The following is an 18,649-nucleotide window of genomic DNA, read 5'->3' as shown; positions in this document are numbered from 1 at the left end:
TTGGCTTTAGTATAATGTGCAATTGAACCCCTGCCCTTTTTGTGTGACTACCAAGAAATACCTTAATTCCAAAAGCTCAGGATCGATCATGTATCCAAGTCTGTCAATTTTTATGTTCTTTATTAGTCACAACACTATTTCCTGTACATTTTATTGTTATTCAGTACTGTATGTATAAACAAGGAAGATTCAGCTCTTAAATATTACGATATATTAAATTGACTGCACATTGGGGTTCAATTCCTTTCTCCAATATGCAATATTCTTTACAATAAATTTGTTTCCCATAACCTAAAAGCAAGACCTAAAATCTGGAAAGCACATGTGTGCAAATTAGTCAGGTGAACCCTCGTATTTATATGGAATCAACTGCTATTTGTTTGGTGCACTGGAAGCTAAAGATCCAGATTAATTTGAGGAAAAATACTTTTACTTTTCACACAACAAAGGATATATTTGTACTATTACGGTCAAGTGAGGAGGGGTTGAAGGGATTCCCTCTTTTCCCTCCTTGTTAGATCACAACAGGTTTAAAGTGAATGTACTGGTCAATTCAGTAGGTGTTTGATTACTTACTTGCTATGATCATAACAAGAACCAATTGGACAGGTTTTCTTGAGTTAACAAAGAAAGAGGTTAACTTTATTGTACCTAAACCGAACTAATAAAAATAATAACCAACTTTCACTCTTACACACACAGTAAAGGTTTACATACACACTAACGCTTTACACGCACACAAATAGGTTTCAGAGTGGGGAAAGGTAGATTGGTTGATTTGGAGTCCTTAAACCAAAAGGTTTGTGGAGTTTGGTGATTTGGCTGGCTTCTAGCTGAATTTAGTAGTCCTGAGGCTTTTAGTTTGAAGAAGTAGATGACTGGTTCAGTGAGTCTCTTGGAGATTTGGAGATAGTGATGTGGATGATTTCCTCCAATGGGGTTTCTGATTGTAGCCAGATTGTAGCAAAGGTGGTCAGTCAACAAGTAGGATTTGAAAGCTTTCAAGCTGGAATGGAGAGAGAGAGAGGGACCTCCATTTAGCGTCTGCACATGTCACAGTCTAGTTGCTTCTCCTCTGCTGCAGGGAAAACACCAGCTTAAAATCACAATAATAATTCTGAAAAAGGGTCACTGACCTGAAACGTTAACTCTGCTTCTCTCTCCACAGATGCTGCCAGACCTGCTGAGTATTTCCAGCATTTCATGTTTTCATTTCAGATTTCCAGCATCTGCAGTATTTTACTTTTATATTAGCTTCAAACCACAGATGCGGGGGGTGGGGGGGGGGGGGGGAGCTTGTCACACGACAGTCACTCAGTGATTCAAACATAGCAGTTAGCAGTATTTCTCTGCTTGCTGAAAAGAACAGGTAGTTCCTTTAAACTTCCTGAGTCTTGGTTCTTGCTGGGAAATTATCAGACATTTTGATTCCCTCCTCACAGTGCATTGCAATGCAGGATAGCAAACTCGGTGATCATCTTAAGGTGAAAGCAGTTATGTTATTTTAAATATTCTTTTTAAATTGCTTCAAAAAAATGTCAGATCTCCAGTCAGTGTATCAAAGAAAATTATCATTGAAAAAAACACATAACAGTATTCATGAGTGTATAAATTTCCTATGGAATAAATTGCCACAGAATTGGTAAAACAGTTCAAATCTGTATAGTTATTTACACTTGTCATTGTTGATATGCATAGTAACCATAAGAAAATGTATGTGGAACAAGTTAATTACAAGACAGCCTATTAATATTACTTGTATTATGTACTTCACCATATGAATCACAATGATTTTAATCCATGTTGAGAGCAGCAAAAATAGGAGCAGTGGATCATTATTGCTAGCAGTCAAACAGATGTAAGGGGGAATTATCAAAAGGTTCAAACCATTAATAAGGATAATGGGTGAGGTCAGGATCAGCATCAGCTGTGCCCCCCATGGTAGAATAATTGACTCAAGATTCCTGCCTAGGCTCACACACCGAATAGATATTTGGGTGCAATGTTAGGTGGCTGCTGACACTTATACAACACTATTCCTGCAATCATCAGGACCTGCAGGAGAGGAGCGAAATGAATGAAAATAAAATAAGAACAGAACTCAAGAAAGCATTCAAGAGGCAAAAATTTCATCCAAGTTCCAGCTTTTGACACAGACTGAAGCTCTTTCTAACAGCTTTGATGAAGGTATTAAAATGGATAAATATAATCATTATTGTGAAATATGTAATTTTAAAACAATTTTGCCTTTTAAAAAAGACCTTATTTTGTGCATTTGAAATTTTGGTACTGACAAAAAGCTTGCAGCTGAATTTTTTTCCAAAAGATATGAATGATATGATTAATTTGTCAACAAACAATGACAACCAATTGTTTAGTGCAATGCAAGCTAAAGTTACAGATTCATTTGAGGAAAATAATTTGACTTATTTTTCACACAGCAAAGGATTATGCTGTTATAAAATGTTTGCATGTGCAGTTTCAATGTTAAAAGTTGGCTTTAAAACACTATCAGAAATCATGACAACAGAAAGTAAGGCTTGTAGATAGGAGATTGACAAGATTTTTTTAACAATAGGTAGATGCGTCATTATGTTAGTTATTAGGTTTAACAACCAATAAAAAATTTTGAGAAAGGCATGAGCTTTTAGGACACTGGTACAGAAAGATGGCAAAATATCACAATGATGATTATAAAGGAAACTTTTATTTAATATTTTGACGACTTTTTCTATAATTGGCAGACTGACTTGTTTCTCACTAAACACATTTTGAAATTCTTTGGTGGCTGAGTGCCAATTCAGAGTAAAGAAACTAGTTCACCCAGAAACAAACACTGAATAGTTTTGAGGTTGTTGGCTTTTACTTCAAGTACATTAATTGGAAAGTTTTCTGGCGTCTTTGCATGCATGATTACATGTATAGGATGCTGGGAACAGTTGTAGTTTCTGAAAGATAAAGTACATGTTGTATTTGTGGAACATTTCAGCTCAATGTAAAGTACACACCAGTCACAAGATCAATGGTATAGAACCAACTTCATTTGCAGCCAGATAATACCACAGTGGAGATTGTCATCATGTGCATCCAATTAACTGCAGAGTTGGAGCTGTATACTTCCATGTTGTAATGTAGTGCTGTATGTAATAGAGCCATAACGGGAGATTTTAATTCTGTCCACCCGGAGGAAACTGGGCAGGTGGGATGTTAAAGTTGGCTGATTGACATACCCACCCATGTCCCAACTAGATCCCACTGCCTTCGATTTTAACCTGCTTTCCTGAACAGGCAGCAAGAGCACCTTCCTGAAGTGGGTGGGGTCCTTCTTTAAATAATAAGATATGAGGCCAGATTTTATGATGAAGCCGCCTGTCCTGCCGCTGAGACCGGAAGTGGGTGCGGCTTATATTGGGGCCATGAGTGGCCGGCTACACACAATCAAACGGCGGCCGGCCAATTAAGGCAAATGGCAGGCGGGGGCCGACCAATTACATGGACTGCAGCAGGGGAGGAGGCAGAGATGCCAGCACCAGCTGACACAGCAGTAGTTGCTAGTGTCATTTTTAAAGGCCTGCCAGACCTATATTCAATGTTGTTGTCTGTATTGATAGGATTTACAGAGTGCTGAAAGGCTGCAGAATGATGGCAGACAGTAGACCCCTGGTGGCCCCATGATTTAGTGATGCCTCCCTCCGGGTGCTTGTACAGGCTGCCAGGGAAAGGTAGGAGATTCTCTTCCCTAGGGATGGGAGGAGAAGATCTGGAGCCTGACCAAGCAGGCCTGGCTGCAGATTGCGGAGAAGGTCAGAAGCCGTGGGGTCACCCCAAGGACATGGATACAACGCCGCAAGTGGCTCAATGACCTCATCCAGGCAGCAAAAGTGAGTACCTCGGAAAGCCTTTACCTATTGGGTCTTGCATCTGTCAGAAGATTCATTTTAGTTGAAAGAACACATTGACACAATATAAAATAAAGGGTACAATTCTAAAGGGGATGCAGGACCAAAGGGATCTGGGTGTATACATGCATAAATCATTGAAGGTGGCAGGTCAAATCGAAAGAGTGGTTAATAAAGCATACAGCACCCTAGGCTTCATCAACAGGGGCATAGAGTACAAAAGCAAGTAAGTTATGCTAAACTTGTATAAAACACTGGTTTGGCCTCAACTGGAGTATTATGTCTAGTTCTGGGCACCACACTTTCCGAAGAAAGTGAAGAGAGGGTGCAGAAAAGATTCTCAAGAATGGTTCCAGCGATGAGGAACTTCAGTTATGTAGATAGATTGGAGAGGTTGGGACAGTTTTCCTTGAAGATGAGAAGGTTGAGAGGAGATTTGATACCACTGGTGGAAGGATCGAGAACCAAATGGCAACGATTTAAGGTAATTGGCAAAAGAAGCAATGGTGACATGAAAAACTTTTTCACGCATCGAGTGATTAGGATCTGGAATGTACTGCCTGAGAGTGTGATGGAGGCAGGTTCAATTGAGGCATTCAAGAGGAAATTGGAGTATTATCTGAAAAGGAAGAATGTGCAGGGCGACTGGGAGAAGGCGGGGGACAGTGACACTAGGTGAATTACTCCTTCAGAGAAGCAGAACAAACATGATGGGCTGCATGGCCTCCTTCTGTGCTGTAAACATTCTATGATTCTATGAGGAGGGGGGTGCATTGGGTGGAGAGGGAAAGCCCACCCAGACATGGGCAACAGGTCAGGGGATGCAGACAAACTGCCTGAGGCATAGCAAAATGGCCCTGAAAGGAGGCCATTTGTAATTGGAGAGCCTCACAAGGTCCCTGGAAAGGGGTCGAATGTAGGAAGCATCTGTGTGCCCCATCTGTAACCGATGGACAAACACCAGCATATGTCTTGGGATTGTTCCTGCTGGGAGAACAGCAGCATTCACCCTTGTGTCTGCAGGAGAAGATTTCACACAATCACAAAGAGTGGGCCAAGACCAGCAGTGGGCTGTCGATTCTCCATGATGGAGCCCGATGGAGGAGGAGGCCATGGAGCTGGCTGGACTGCAGTATGGAAGAAGTGTTGTGGATGGAGAGACAGGGACACCTTCCCAAGACAATGAATAAGATCGCCATGGGGCACAAGGGGGCATCTGCAGCTAAGGAGCCATGCTGCCCATCAGGCATCCAGTGCCTAAGAAATCTCCTACATAGGGGTGTTTGCTATGTCAGGAGGGGAGGCCACTGACTCTTCAATGTGTCTGTTCTCTCATGTAGGTCACGCAAAAACTACTTGAAGAGCCTCTGAGACTGTGAGAGAACCTGCCACTTCTGAGGGGGAGGACGGAGCCTCAGAGGGTCGATTGTCTCCTTATACCCTTGCACCTTCCACCAGCACAGATGCTCTCACATCGGAAGGAATGTGCTTGCGTTAGATTCAGGCACACAAGCAGGTGAGCACAGAGCATACGCGCCAAAGCAGTTGACGGAGGCTGTGACAGCCCAGGCCTCTGACAGTCAGAGGAATGTGGGAGGCCAGGCCCATGCTGAGCCCCAGGCTCATGATGGTGTTGCCAACTTCACAGGAAATGCTGCAGCTGCTTCAAGAGGTCAGGCAACATCTGGCAGAGATGCCATAGGCTATGCGTGTCCAATCATAGATGATGGAGGAATCCATCCAGGTCTTGAGTGCTGCATTATCTCTGACTGGTGCATGTGTGGCTTCCTCCATTGAGAGATTTAGTTTAGTTTAGAGATACAGCACTGAAACAGGCCCTTCGGCCCACCGAGTCTGCGCTGACCATCAACCACCCATTTATACTAATCCTACACTAATTCCATATTCCTACCACATCCACACCTGTCCCTATATTTTCCCTACCACCTACCTATACTAGGGGCAATTTATAATGGCCAATTTACCTATCAACCTGCAAGTCTTTGGCATGTGGGAGGAAACCGGAGCACCCGGAGGAAACCCACGCAGACACAGGGAGAACTTGTAAACTCCACACAGGCAGTACCCGGAATTGAACCCGGGTCGCTGGAGCTGTGAGGCTGTGGTGCTAACCACTGCGCCACTGTGCCGCCCATGGTGGGTGTCCTGGAGAATCACATCCAGCAGATCACAGGGTATGCAGGACATTCGTGCAGACCTATAAACCCTCATCTTGATAATGAGCTCAAGGCAGCAATGGCAAGGCGAGAAGAGGACAGGGGACCTGGAGTCATCATTGGGTCCTCCACCCTCTCAGGTCAGCAGAGAGACACAGGTCTGCCTTGCAAGAGAGGAGGAGCAGCTGCCCACTGGTGCTGGGGACTTCTCTCAATGTGCTCCTGGTGTGGCCAGGACTTCCTCTGCTTCTCTGCCAGTGACACCAGGGCCTCCCTCATCACTGACAGAGGGTGCTACTGCTTCTGTGCAGGAGGATCCTGACATGCCGGGGCTTGCTAGGCCTCAGGCAAACAGAGGACTTCCGCCAAAGTCATCCCTAGCCAAGGGGCAACACAGTAAACAGCCGGCCTCCACTTCAGCTGACAGTGCAGGGAAAGCACCTCATAGAAGTGCAGGCAAAAGAATAAAGAACAGCACCTAGAATCACAGAGTTTTCACGGGTGAATGTGTATTGTAGGTGGAAAGGGTAGCATTTGCATTCACGGTCAGTAAATAATTTTTTCCTAATGAAAACGATCTCCTTTCTATTCCGTATGGCCTTTGTTGCTTCATTTCAACCCAACCTCTTTGAAGAGGCTCGAGGCGAGGCATCATTCTGTGAGAGGTCCAGTCTGGACCCTTACCAGCTCAGCGCTGCACAACTGATCAATGAACGATTCTTTCCTGAAGGAAAGAAGGTAAAAACAAGACTGCATAAAGGTAATTCTTTTTTGGTCAACATACAACTGGCAGTAAGGATCAAAGGAAACACAAATTTGGAAAGGTATCATGCATTTCCCTTGTACATATCTCATGATATCTCTCCTTTTGTCCGTGGGGTCCTTCATCTGGTGATGCTTGGCCAGCTTCCTCCTTTGCATCCTCATCGCCTGAGGAGGTAGCACGCTCCTCACATTCCTCGTTGTTCATTGCCTCTCCCCTTTGTAGTGCCAGGTTGTGCAGTACACAGCAGACCACCATGATATGTGAGAACCTCGCCAGGGCACACCCAAGGGCATCACCAGACTGATCTAAGGATCTGAATCTCATCTTCAGCAGACCAATGGTCTACTCTATGGTCGCACACATTGTCCTGTGGCAGGAGTTATATGTCTCCTCTGCATCTGTGCGAGGTTTCCTCACAGGTGTCAGTAGCCATGTCCTCAGTGGGTAGCCCTTGTCTCCAAGGACCATCCTTGAAGGTGTGAGGGAGGCTGGAAAGGTTCTAGCACCCGGGACTGCCTCAAAATATAGGCATCATGACAACTTCCTAGGAAGCGTGCACAGACCTGCAGGATCCATTTACAGTGGTCGCAGACCAGTTGTACATTAAGGGAGTAGACTGGGTTGGATTGAGTCATTGGGGAAGCAGTCCGCCGAGCCATGTAAATAGGTGCTAATACAACGGCTGCTCCGTGGAGTGAAAGCCGCATGGGCGGACCGCCATTTTTTACGTTGCAGCCGCACTCGGTGGCGTCAGCATAAAATACAGCCCAGTGCCTATAGCTTTAACGTTTGTCTATATTTCCCTGATGTTGCCTTAGTCACTAATGCCTTATTACCTTTGTTAGGTTTTCTGTCTCTTCTGACCCACTTTACTATTTTTAATCAAATTGCTTCTCTACTGTACGTCTAAGACTGTTCTCTTATTGCTTTCGAATTACCCTTTCTTGAATCTTCCCACCCCAACCCTTCATTAGTTTAAAGCCCTATCTACTATCCTAGTTATTCAATTAACCAGTACACTGAGCCCAGCTCAGTTCAAATGGAGCCTGCCCCAATGGAACAATTATGTCTTTCCCCAGAACCAGTGCCAGGCCACAAGAAGCAAAACCTCTGCCTCCCACCCAACTCTTTCAACCATGCTGTCATGAAGACCCCACCTGCCAAGAATGAGGCACATTAATTTCATCATATGAAACATTAATTTTAAACTGTTGCTGGACTGAAGAAATGAATTGTTTAAACAAATCAGCAGTGGCTGGAAAAATTTGCACACTAAGAGACAGTGGCGTGGACAGATAATATCCAATCAACCCAAATGGATTTTGATCACCAGACACTGAATGTGGAACAAGCCAGCTTTCCATTCCCTCCCCCCACCCACCCACCTACTGTGGGTATCTACTAGGATGAAAGGGATCCACAAAAATGTAGGGGAGTTTGTTAAAAAACAATTATTCACGTGACTAACCTGCTGGCCCAGGTTGGTGTTGAAGTGCTCACAGAACAATCTGGGACAGACTGCAACTGAACTGGAAAAAAGAGCCTTTCTCCTGCCTGTCTCTCTCTCTCTCTCTCTCATGAATTTCCACATCCACTAGAGACTCTTAAACCTCAAGAGAGAAGATTCCTACATCGAAACAAGTTTGAAAGTGCCCACTGGGCGCAACGAAATGGCAAGATTTAACGGAAATCAAAGACTCCACATCGAATTCAAAGGGCAGTAAATAAACCTCAGCTATTGCTTCAAACTTTCCCCTTTATTCTTTCTACTTTTCTGTCTCTATCTGCGTTTGTGTTTCTCAATTATGTATGCTAGCATGGTTACGTCGCATATGCGTAGTAGTTTTAACCGAATTAGAGTTTTCAGGTTAATAAACTTACACCTTTCTTGTTTCTTCTTGTCTGAAGAACCGAAGAAGGGTCTCCTGACCTGAAACGTTAACTCTGCTTCTCTCTGCACAGATGCTGCCAGACCTGCTGAGTATTTCCAGCATTTCTTGTTATGGTTGATTTCTTTGCCTTACAATTGGAGAGCAGTGAACAAGGATTCACTGAGGGGGAGCTAAAAACACGGTGTTTTAAAAATTAAACCCTGTTACGGTCAAACCAGACAAAGGCTGAGAGGGAACCCCTAGACCCCTTTCTCACCTGGTCGTAACAATGTATTTAACCTTCTAATCTGTTTGCCCTATGCCACTTTGCACGTAGCTCAAGTGACAATCTAGAGATTATCATCTGTAAGGTTTTGCATTTTAAATTTGACCCTAGCTCCTCAAACTCTCTCAGCAGAACCTCATTCTACCTATGCCATTGGTTCACATGTGGATCACAGCAACTGGATTTTCCCCTCCTACTGAAGTTCGTCTCCAGCCATGAGTAGATGTCTTTAACCCTGGCACTGGGCGAGCAACACAACCTTCAGAACTCCAAACTGTGTCTACAGAAAGCTATCTACCCTCTTGTCTCCAAGGATCCATCCTTGAAGGTGGGAGTGAGGCTGGAAAGGTTGTGGCTCGGGGGACTGCCTCAAATTTTAGGCATCATAACAACTTTCCGGGAAGCATGCACAGACCTGCAGGATTCATTTACGGTTGTACATTGAGGGAAGCCTTTCCTGTTGATGAGGACAACTGGCTGGTGTTCAGGAGCCTTGATAGCCACATGCTTGTAGTCAATGACACCCTGAACCTGGGGGAATCCAGCGATGGCCCTCTCAGCTTGAAAGTTGGGATCCGTGTGGAAGCACACATAGTCTCCTGCCCTCCTGAAAAGGGCATTGGTGACCAATGGGCCGCTGACTGTGAGATCCAATGAATATCCCCAGTGGATCCCTGGGATGATCCAGAAGTGTAGAATTTCAGTGACCTTCAGCACCACTGGCATTGCCTGGGGCACAGCTCATCCTGCATTATAGTGCATAGATCAGTGTCGTCCTCCTTGGAAGGTCGGAGTCTTCATTGGCACTGCCTCTCAGACATCTGCAGATAGTTGAGCCTCGATCTGTAGACAGTCTATGGAGGGTACCTGTCTTTCCCCCCTACGCCCTTCACTACCATCTGGAGGCCGCTGCTGACTCTCCTGTGGCCTCACAGCTTGTTGTGGTTCCACTGCAGGTGCCTGGACCTCCCTCCTGCTCTGCTGCTCCTTCTCCACAACCAGGTCCCCGAAGCCTGGGTGAATGAGGCCCATGTTAGATGGCCTTCACTGCCAGCGGCACCCCCCCACCTCCCCCCAACTTGTTACCTCTGACAAGGTGACACTTGCTCCTTGCCCGTGGCATCCCCATTGTTCTGGAACCTTTTCCCCCATTCCACAGAGAATGCCCAAAGACCTCCCTGCTCCACCCTGCTTTGTAGTCAATGCTGCCCCTTCCAACAGCCTCCGTTTTGCACCCAGCAATAAGTTCCTGCCTCCATGTCACCTCCCTCAACCAGGTGAGGTTCTGAAGCTCCATGAATCCCCTGCACCGTTAATAAAATTTAAAACTAAGAATAAAATCGCTGTCAATAGTCCTCTTAAGTACCTTAACTGCTTGCCCACCGTGTCGATGCCTGATTGCTGCCTCCATGTTTGTGCCATGGATAAAATTGGGATGGGACATCACGATGCCAGAGATCCTTTCCAATGTCTCCTTTCTCGATTTTCTGCCTCCGCCCCCCCACACCTTTGTTCCCATCCCAAGGTCTGCACAAAATTCAGCCTATGTTATTGGGCCTTAATTGCAATATTAAAGCTGCCCTGAGTGAGGAAGCCATTATTTCAGGGGTGGGGTGTGGTGAGGCTACTGACTGACAGCATGCAGGTGAGGCCCAGGAGTTAAAATCATCCAGGTCTCAGGCTGCTGAGTTTGGATGAGATTGGCATTCACTGCGGCTCTGCTCGCACAAATTTCATACCAAGTTAAAATTCCTTCTGTAGTGTTTAAGACCCATGGCTGCTTCTCAGGACAGTAGACAATGGAGGCAGCGTAGGAATTTTAACATTAGATAGCAGTGTTATACATGATTAAGAATGAATCTGTATGGGTTGGTGTATAGAAAAAAAAATTAACTCTGTGTAAATGGATGGGTTTTGAATGAGTTAAAATCTTGCCCAATCTGTTTTTCTAGAACTCACTAATAAATAAACTCTCTTGCCATCTGCCAAGAGCTGAGAAGGACAAATGTCAAATAGTTGTGTGCTACCTCGGATCTTGGTTGGATCCAATCAGAGGCTATACCATCATAATACATTCACGTCTGAAGTTAAAATATTGCAAGAGACATCTGTCCAACTCATGGTTTAAATAAAGGTCTGTATTATTAATAAAAACAGCTTGAGTAATTAAGATAATGAAAGACAGAAAACAACAAATGAATTTCTTCGGAGCTGCTCCCCCTCTGCCACTGAACATTCATTACTAATGTGGTGCAAACCCATTTAACTTGTGTAGACGAGTTCTCCATCGCACATTCGATGAAGTTACCATTTTTCAGTGGTGAAGAAGTGAAAAACTGTGCAGAGGCACAAGTTTTGCATGTGTTCAAATAACATCTTAAGGTACAGTTATAACCTGAATAGTGAATGAAATTCATTAAGAGTCATCTATAATTGCTACCTTTTAAAAATGTATATTAACTTGCTTTTTTCATCCCATCCCAAAAGTCTTCTGTAAAAAGAAAAGTTAAAAATTCTTCATTTTTATAATCAGAAAAATCTGTATATATAGAGGAATAAACCAGCTATTCCCCAGAGCACTCAAGTAAGTGAAAATCATAAGAATGATCTCAAGAAACATAGGACTGGATTTTTACCAGCCTTCAAGGGATGGGCTGGGAAGTGGCATAAAATGGCGAGGGATGGTGGGGTGTGGCATGCCTGTCACCTTCACGATGGCATGGAATTTTACCAGAGGCAGGGAAGGTTGAGGATGGCCTTCCCTCCCAGAGGCCAATTCCTGCTGCAGCTTGTATTTTACCAACAGTGGGGGTAGGCCCTCCACCACATGGAGAAGCTGCCCAGTAAAAGCTGGGCTCGGGATGAGAGAGGTGAAGGGGGAGCTTCCTGATCAGGCACCCTCTGACCTACGGAGGATCCCCCTGGCGGAAAAGGCTGCCCCTGCTGAAAGACAGCCCTCTGCCCTCGCTAATGACTTCCTATCACTCACCTGGTCTGATTGAGTGGCCCCTCCAAGCCAGACCCCACTTACCTAAATTCTGGGGCCTCCTCCAGAGCTGCTCTGGGCTTCCTGCAGTACCAGCAGTGGCCACTGCTCTCAGTGGTACTGCTGGGACTGCTGAGCTGCTGGTCCTCTGGTTGGCCAGCTGTTCTTGGGGTGGGATCTTGTCCCTTAAAGGGGTTGGCATTGTTGTGTTGTTGGGTTTATATTAGTAGCATTGTAGAGCATTCTGTAGAAAGTCTTAAACTCTGGTAAAGGTTAACTAACAACTCTATTATTTACAGTTACTATATACACTCTCCACAAGCCACCGAAGCCTTCTTCTTCTCAAGCCTATCTCATGTCACTGTTGCATCATCACTCATACAGAGGGAGGAGTCTCTCTCACTGTCTTCGGTATTAACCCTTTACATCCTTATACTACATCTCCCCCCCAATTCTTTATCCAACATTTTTCCAGACATATATACCTTTATGACTTCTCTACTACTCTCTCTCCCCCAAAGTCTCATCAGAGGTTTGACAACTCTCCCCAATCTGGTTGCAATCTGTCTGGGATGATCAGTAGCCTTCGCAGGAAGTCCAGGTTGCTGACTTGGTTTATCGTTTCTACGGGTTGTAGTATTCCGTTCGATTTGGGTTTGTTCATCTTCATCTGGATTTTGCAAATTATTTATTGGCTGTTGCTTTTGTGGAATAGGAATGATATTCCTACAATTCCTTTGTATGTTCCCTTCATTCATTCGTATAACATACAATCTTTGATAGTCTTCATGTTTACTGTGCCTTCTTGTTTCTGGTGACAGTTCCAAACTTTTTGACCATTGCTTAATTTGAGTACGTTTCTCGCTTGAAATCTTCTGTTGTAATTCTGGGTTTGTTGGCTTCTGTAGGAGTTTTCTCTTGAACTTTCTCATGTTTTGAGTCTTCAATCCAAGCATTAATTATTGAGGCAATAGTGGAAGCTATGTTCTTAACTTCCTTCCCATTAGAAATTCTGTGAGTGAGAATCCGTACAGTAATGGCATTGGAGATAGGAAGATCTTCATTTTTCTTGAGTAAAGATTTCATGGTTGTCACACCTCATTCTCCTCGCCATTGGACTGTGGATACATCGGTGAGCTTATAATATGCTGGAAGCCCATCTTCATGGCAAACTGGGTAAAGCATTCATTCACGAACTGTGGTCCATTCTCTGATAATATTTCATCTGGAATACCATGTGTCGTAAGGATTCTGATAACTACCTCGGTGGTCATAGAATGTAATCATCTGACTTCTGTAGTCGATAATGATGATTATATGACTTCCCACCAAATATGAATAAATCTATGCCTAGCCTTTGCCAAGGCCTAGTTGGAAATTGAGTATTCAACAGCGATTTGCACTGCTCTGGCCTCTGCATCGCACATGTCTGACAGTAGTTGATCACGGTCTCAATATCCTTAGATATCCCAGGCCACCATACTGAAGATTGTGCCCTCGCTCTGCACTTGGTTATACCCAAATAGCCTGGGTTCAATTCTGGGTACTGCCTGTGTGGAGTTTGCAAGTTCTCCCTGTGTCTGCGTGGGTTTCCTCCGGGTGCTCCGGTTTCCTCCCACATGCCAAAGACTTGCTAGTTGATAGGTTAATTGGCCATTATAAATTGCCCCTAGTATAGGTAGGTGGTAGGAAATATAGGGGGGACAGGTGGGGATGTGGTAGGAATATGGGATTAGTGTAGGATTAGTATAAATGGGTGGTTGATGGTCGGCACAGACTCGGTGGGCCGAAGGGCCTGTTTCAGTGCTGTATCTCTAAACTAAACTAAGCCTTGGTGTAATCGATCTAAGATATCGGATCTCATTGAAGTAGGAATAACAACTCTGTCATTGTAAACTAAGAAGTCGTCAATTATGGTAAAGTATCTCCTATACTCATGGAACGTCTTCATTGTTGTCCCTCCTGGACTTTCTTGCTGCCACCCATGTGTACAATATTGCCTAATGCGGATGCACTCTTCGTCATTCTCCTGTACTTGTCGAATTTCTCGCAACTACTGTGTGCTTGCTGGCCAACTTTGTGCTGTGTTGCGAGTATGACTGTATGTCACCTAAAAGATTTGTGTTGTCCTGTGATGGATGATCTATGGTTGCCCTCGGTAACCCATCGGACGACGATTAGAAGGAATTGTTTACTTTTGTTTGCTTGACTTCGACTACCTTTTCATTCAACTGCAGTTCCAAGCATGCATTCCTGCTCAGTAAAGAAAATTCTTGATTGTGCAAGACATGTAAAGGTCTCTACCAGCTGTCCGCCTCTATTCTGAAGAGTTGCTTGGAGTTTGTCCTTTACTCGCAGTTGTGTCCTGCCTGGACCTTGCAACTGTATATTTGTCAGTTGCAGGTAATGGCTGGAATTTTTTGGCTCCCAGAGACTCTGGGGCGGCCAGGTCAGAAGCGGCCAAGAAAACCAAATCTGCTCTGCGCCACCCGCCCACTGGCATCACGCGCGGGACTGCCAATTAGCGGCCCCTCGGCATATTCGGCAGACAGCAGTACAAAGATTTGGGGGTGGGGCCAATGTCAGCCCTTTAAAAAGGCATACAACAGTACAATGGAGCAGATGCTCAGGGGAATACAGCGGAGGAGGAGTTGTGAATGTAACTGCCAAGGTGGCCGGCTGACTGGAAAGTGAAGAAGTGAAGGAAGACTGACAGTGCCCAGGTGCAGGAAAGGGGCAAACATTTGCAGAAGAAATCCAGAGTGATGGAGGGGAGAAGATTCACCACAGTCCCCAGATTCTCAGAGGAATCCCTGCAGGTCCTCCTCCAGGTGGTGGAGGCGAGGCGTGACATATTATTCAACGTCGATGGCCGAAGAAGGCCCACAGAAGTGACCTAGAGGGCCTGACTGGAGCTCACCGAGGAGGTCAGCAGTCGTTTTGTGATATGGAGGACATGGGTCCAGTGCCGCAAGCGGCTCAATGACCTGCTTTGCTCTGCCCGGGTAAGGGGTACTCCTCATTAATCTCACTGTGAATGTGTCAGGGAAGGGTCAGTCTGTCCTAACATTGTAAGGTGGAAGCCAGCAATGAGCAGTCTTTGTCTGCTGCATTGTATTGGGACGCAGGATAGGAAGATCTGGGATGCATGGTGATCCAATAGTTTTCAATTTGGGCACTGCATTGCAGTTGCGCTGAAATGGAACAACAAACCAATGGGTGAGGGTGTGAGATACCAAATCATATGGCTAAACTAGGTGTGCTTGTTTAAATAGGAGAAGAGGGCACACAATGCCCGAGAGAGGTCCCGGACCGGTGGTGGCCAGGGCAATCAGGCATACTTGACAAGTATGGAGGATTATGACTTGATGCTGGCAGGGGAGGACGGAGGACGTGCCATGGCAGATGACCAAGTTGGCAGCCCTGGTCGTCAGAGTGAGTGACCCATAATGTGGTGGGAGGGTGTGTGGGGGGCAGGGGGGTGTTGGGGGGGTAGTTGCAGTGGTGATTGTCTCATGCACTGAAGTGTGCTAATAAAAGTTGATTCACACAAATGTTTGCAAACTGCAGTAAGGGACATGTGCTTAAATCTGTGGTGCTGATCAAACTGATCAATCTGATTTTCCCTGCAGGTGAAACACATCAGTGGCCAGGAGGGGTCTCGGGGACTCAACAGTCCACCTCTGAGGATGAGGAGATCGCCTCAGAGGGTGTACTGTCACATCATCACACCTCACCAAGCTCCAGCGCAGAGACTTCCACCACATTTAGGATTACTGTCTCCGTGGAAACGATGTCACTTATGGGTGTTAGCACAGCACAGTCGCTGAACCAGAGGCAGAACCGGCCAATGCCTCACACACTCGGAGGAGTGTCATCAAGATCAGCCACCTGCCTCTGGTGAGTCTGATGGCGAGCGATGGTCCACACACAAGAGCACCTGCAAACGTTTTAAGAAATCACAGTAACATCACTCCTGGTTCACTGGGTTACCTTCCAATTATTTATTTCTATTGCACATTACATCACTGTAAATAAATTTGTGGTTTCAACATTTAACTTTGTATATGTCATCCATGAAGTTGCATCAGACATCGTTGCGCTGCTCAAGCGATTATATATGAGATGCCACACACTTGAGTTGGGTTCATCGTGACCTGATGCTGTTTTTAATCTGATCATCTCTTCCCTTGGATGTGCGTGTCCTTCCCCTCTCGCATTGCATGCCACAATGTGAAATCTTTACATGGAGCGATCCTCTCAAGAGAAACGCCCGCCTATTAGGGCATCCCGGGTCTCTCTTGCTCTTAATTCCAGAGGACGTTCTGCTTCCTCTCCCATGCCATCATGTGGGTGGTGCCCATTGTCCTCATCAGAAACTTCATCTTCATCTGATGACACCTCACAATTACCTTGAACCTCCCCAGCGGCATCTCCCCTTTCCATCGCCAGGTTATGCAAGGCACAGCAAACGACAATAATCCTGGATGCCCATGCTGGCGCGTACTTCAGTGCTCCTCCTGAGCAGTCCAGACACCTAAATCTCATCTTCAGCAGGCCAATCATTTGTTCAATTGTCTCTCTTGTGGCCGCATGTCTCTCATTGAAGCGTTCCTCAGCATGACCCCTTGGGATTCTCACGGGTATCATCAGCCATGTCTTCAAAGGATAACCCCTGTCGCCAAGTATCCAACCTTCCATTCTGTCCGGGAGTCTGAAAAGAGCAGGCGCCTGAGGGTTTCTGAGAATGTATGCATCGTGGCAACTCCCTGGGTACCGTGCACAAACCTGCATGATTCTCTTCTGATGATCGCATACAAGCTGAACGTTCAATTAATGGAAGCCGTTTTGGTTAATGAATGTCCCTGAATGACCTGCTGGTGATCTAATTGCCACATGAGTACTGTTAAGCAACACCAAAAACTTTACCTGCAACACTCACACTGATTACCAACCTTCTGCCCTTTCAAGGTTGCCAGGTCCCCGACTCGATCGGTGACCCAATTTACAGTCATAAAATCAGACGGCCATGTAAATTTCCAGTCAATTGGTTTCTCAATTACTTTAAGTGCCTTGAAATTACTTGTGGTCGGGCGTGCGAGTGGCGACTCGATCGCGCCCAACTTCCTGGATTGTAAATGGTGTCTATGTGTGATGACGCTGGGGACCCGTCCTGATGTCATCGGATGCCATTTTACCATCTGGACGCCTCCGAACTGACCCGATTAAAGTCGGTAAAATTCCGGCCAATATCTCTTCACTCAGGCTCTTGGTCAGACAATACTGTGATGTTAGTCCCTGTGTCAAGCTTAAAATATGTGAGACATCCATTCACGTAGATGTCTGCCGTCCAGAAATCTTGGTCTGGATTATTGATTTCTCCCAAGAACTCTCCTGGTTCTTTCTCTTGTGGGTATTGCTGTAATTGATCCACTGCTCTTTCTGTCAAGGTCCTTTGCTTTGTATCTTTAAGCGCAGAATTTTGCTGTGGCACATCTTCCATACATATGACCCTGACTTGGAACTATATCGTTGTTCCTTCACTGTCGCTGGGTCAAAATCCTGGAATTTCCTTCCTAACAGCACTGTGGGTGTACCTGCCTCCATGGACTGCAGCGGTTCAAGAAGGCAGCTCACCACCACCTTCTCAAGGGCAATTAGGGATGGGCAATAAATGCTGGTGTGGCCAGCGACGCCCACATCCCATGAATGAATAAAAAAAAGTGTCCAGTTTTCCACACTTAAAACGCACAGCTTTACTTGCTCTCGTCTGTGAGTCTTCTTGGCTTCACAACGTTGACAAGGTTTTCCTATTTCATGCGCCTTCTCACCTATATGTTTTTCTGTTCCTCAAAGTGTTTCCCTGGTTTTGGCTGAACCAGTCGCATAGGCATTGAACTCCTTTTCATCCACGGCTTGTCTTCACCTCGTAGGATGTCCCTGTTCTCTTTGCCTGTCTTACAATTTGAATGGCCTTTTCCAGTGTAAGGTCTTCCTTGGATTGCAAGAGGTCTGACAAGGATTCAACTGCTATGTCAATGACTATCCTGTCTCTGATTAGTTCTGCCTTTAATTCGCCGTATTCGCAACCTTCTGTCAATCAATAAAGGTCATTAATACAGGAGTCTACAGCTTCAGCAATCATCTGTGCCCGCTTATTAAATTTGGCTCTTTCTAAGATTTTATTGGTACGGAGATTAAAAGGCTTGGAGTACCTCTTCAAATTTATTGGTAGCTTCATTGATCCCTTGTCAGACAATTACGTCGTCCGCTATCGCTCCTCCTGAACACAGGAGGGTGTTCACTTGCTCCACTTCAGATTTGGTATGGAGTTGAGAAGCAATTCTGGACCCTAAGAACCTTTTTCTCCATAATAACTAATTTTGGACCTGACTGGGACCTTTTTGATTCTGGAAACTCTCAGGCATTCCCAATTTTGGATCCATGTTGCTTCCTTTTGTTTACTAGGGTGTTCCCCTTTAATTTAAAAATGTTCAGGCTTGGCTTGAGGTGTTTGCATTCTGTTTGGGGCTTTCCTGCGATCCCCGACCTTTCCTGAGCTTTCTGATGATTACCAAGCTTTTTTCCTTCGGCGAGGCTGAACATTGTCTGCCAACTGCGCTCGCCTCCCTTTTGGCCGATGTTGTGTGATTGCCTTTAAGAG

This window comes from Heterodontus francisci, chromosome 12 (genome assembly GCF_036365525.1).
Source record: "Heterodontus francisci isolate sHetFra1 chromosome 12, sHetFra1.hap1, whole genome shotgun sequence".
Taxonomy (NCBI): Eukaryota; Metazoa; Chordata; class Chondrichthyes; order Heterodontiformes; family Heterodontidae; genus Heterodontus; species Heterodontus francisci.
The sequence above is the reverse complement of the archived record's forward strand: the minus strand, read 5'-3'. Positions refer to the sequence as shown.